We start from the raw sequence: 3,763 nt of genomic DNA, 5'->3' as shown, positions 1-3,763 counted from the left end.
ACATACACATACACATACATACATACATACATACATACATACATACATATATATATATACATATATATATATATATACATACATATATATACAGATATATATATACATACATATATATACATACATATATATATACATATATATACATACATACATATATATATACATATATATACATACATACATATATATATACATATATATACATACATACATATATATATACATATACATATATATATATATATATGTATATGTATATGTATATATATATATATATATATATATACATATACATATATATATATATATATATATATATATATATATATATATATATATATATATATATATATACATACATACATACATACATACATTCATATACAAATAGACATATACTTACATATATATAAATAAATTATGCATTTATTATAGTCTAATAATAATCTACATAGAAAGCTAAATAGTTTATTAAGACTTCTCAAATGTCTTTCATTTAATCAAATTGTTAAAGATTCAATTACAATTAATACTTATTAAATCTAGTTTGATAATGTTTAAATTAAATATAATTTAAATCAATAATATAATTAATTTAATCTCTTATAACTAATATACACATATTTATTATTTAAAAAAAGAAAAACTAAATTACACACACACACACGCACACAAAAAGATTATTGTTTTAAACTTTTAAAAAATAATAGCAAGTTGTGGCTTGTCATAGGTAGACGCGGTCTACCATTAGTAGATGGTGACTGCCTTAGGCAGTCGCAATGTGCCTTGGCTAGATGCAGTTTTCCTTTGGTAGCTGCATGTAGCCGTCGACCAACGCATGGAGGGTAGGGGTGGTGACCCACCCTCCAAATTTATTTTTTATGTTTTTAATTTTTTTTTAAAGAGTTTGCAAGTATAGTCCAAAAGAGAAAAAAAAATTGGTAGGCTTTTTTCTTAAGAAAACAAGGGTAAAATGGTTCTAAAATCAAATTGTAGGTTTCAATCAAACCCTAGCTAGTTTTCTACATTCAAACCTTAATTTTCCTTCCTTTTAATTTTCTAGATTTCTCAAGATTGCTGTTTAATATTAGCACAATCAAAATTTCAACAAGGGTTTTCTGATTTTCTTTCAAATTTCATGGAAATAAAATAATTCAAAAACTTCATAGTTCTGACATAAACAATCTCTCTTTTCCAGGCTTGAAGAAGATAGAGTATTCTCGATGGAATTAACAAAGAATTGTATAGATTCCTACCTCAGCCTAATGGTAATGAAATTTGATGAAGCCTTGAAGCCTTGTGTCCACCAATTCCCTATCTCCAAAAGTCCCAAGAAAATTCTCTTGCCAAAACTCTAGTTGATCCTCCAAACCCCTGTGTGTAGAAATGAGCTCTAATTCCCAATTAAAAGCCTTCAGCCCTAGTTAGGATTTCAGTGATTTCCCAATTGAGCTCCCTCTATTTAATTTTTTATATTTAATTTAATTACTTATTTCATGCACACTAAGTGCCCACTTGAATAATAGTTGATTTTATTTTTAATTTTTTGCTTAATTTAACCAGATGACTAAGTAATAATATATTTATGGTTTAAAATCAAATAATAATATTTAAACATCCCTATTTAACTATACTTCTCATTTTATCACCGTTGCAAATTAATTATGCCAATAGTTTTTTTTCATTTTTTTTAATAATAAATTTAAAATAATGAGTTTAATTATCTAATTATATAGTTAGACCTTTTCAATAAGATATTTTAAATCTCACTCCTATATTTAATTAATTTTCAATTCATTAAATATAGAATTACGATATTTTTTCTATAATTTTTTTCCATTAATTATCCACTTAATTAATTCTCTTGACTAATCATTGACACAAAATCACAAGGTAGCCTAAACATTTTTAAAGAATCATGACAACTAGACAAACAAGAAAAGTCAAACTCAAGGCTTAAGTCATCGGCTTCATGTCACCTTGACAAATCTGGAAGGGTAGAAAATCATATACTTTCCCTTTACCACAAGACAAATTGGCTCAAGGTTATGATTTGAACTTGAAAACTATCTCCCTTCTTTACTATTGAGATATTGCGATAGGACACACTCATCCTAGTAATTTAGGGAAGTCAATTCATAATATATATATATATATATATAAACTAAATAGACAATGGTGGAAAGTGGTACATCGTGTAGATCCTGACTAGTAGATCACTAAGACTGCCTCCCCTAACCGCATTAGTCATGCCAATAGGAAAGTAAAACAAACACATGCACTGTATGCAAGTATGAAGTAAGTATCCATAAACCATATAAACATCATCATGAATCTAACTATAAGCATTCGATCTAATCATCTAGCATCATCACATGAATATCTATGAACCATAATAACACCAGAAATACCCAAAGTACGAAGTATCTCATCAAATATATAAGTAAACCATCATAACGTAAAAACTATCCTAAAAGCATTAACAATATAACTGAAAACAAAATGGGGTAAGCACTTCACGAATCTAACAAGTTGTCAAAATGGGCTTCATCCCTCCCAAATAAAGGGAAGTTTATATTTAAAGATTTAAGATCTTCCAATTTCTCCAATTCTAAATGTCGGATGTTTCTTTGACATCCCAGGGTTGAAAAGGGCATCGGTTACGGTGCAATTTATTTGCACTGGGTCGGTCAATGAATTTACATTCCATTCCATGGCATACATAGACATTATAAATGCATTTTACAATGTGATGTCTGACACTTCCTCATTTTTTTAAAACAATGAAAAGTATTTTGTCATCTCCCTCCAACATATATGTTTTTTTCTATTCCTTCTACAAACTAAAAATTGCATGTTAGTAATTTTTAATATAAATATTTAAAGTCATAAAGATTTTTTAATGAATAGTAAGCTTTCTATTTTTTAATTGAATTTATTTGTATACAATATTAATTTTTTTTTTTTTTTTAATAATTAGTATATAATATTAGAAAATGTTATCATATCATTTTTAACATATTAAAAATTGAATTTATTTATGTATATCTATTTCACATATTAATAAATATTATTTCTAATATTATTATATTTTCTCAATTAAAAAGTATTTCTATAATTTTAATTGTTTGTTTGAAATATAATTTATTTATTGATCAAATAGTTAATGAATGTATAATCTTAATTCTAATAAAAAAATCTTTGATTTGTTACTATAAATTGTATATTCCTTATTTTTTAAACAATATAAATAAGTTTATATTTATACTATAGTGTTGATCATCATATTGTTCTTAAGTTTCAATCTTACTATTCTTATGATGTCCTCATTTTCAATCTGTAATATATATTTAAAAGAAACAAAAATGTAAAGAAAGTGAAAATGGATGATAATAAATGTTCTTTATTAGAAATTAAATGACTTTGTAGATAAATATAAATGTTAACTACAAAAATATATAGATAAATAATATAGTATGCAATAATCATTATCTAATAAAAAAATATGTTAATTAGATTATTTTCATATAATCATATTTATCGATTATTATATTTTTTAAAATTATTATTTACAAATTTTCAAGTTTATGTTAGTATCTTCTCCCTTTTGTTTTTGAAAAGTTATAAGGTCATAGAATAAATTAATTAATTAATGAGGAACACAAAAGAACAAGAAGCTAAGTTGAGAAATTGACAATGTCTCAAGCAACTAAGATAAAATAACTTTTTAAAAAATTAATTAAAAAAACTAAAGTAATAT

The sequence above is a fragment of the Cupressus sempervirens genome, chromosome 8 (assembly GCF_028749045.1).
Source record: "Cupressus sempervirens isolate cs-2001-9-10 chromosome 8, ASM2874904v1, whole genome shotgun sequence".
NCBI lineage: Eukaryota > Viridiplantae > Streptophyta > Pinopsida > Cupressales > Cupressaceae > Cupressus > Cupressus sempervirens.
This window is presented reverse-complemented; position numbering follows the sequence as displayed.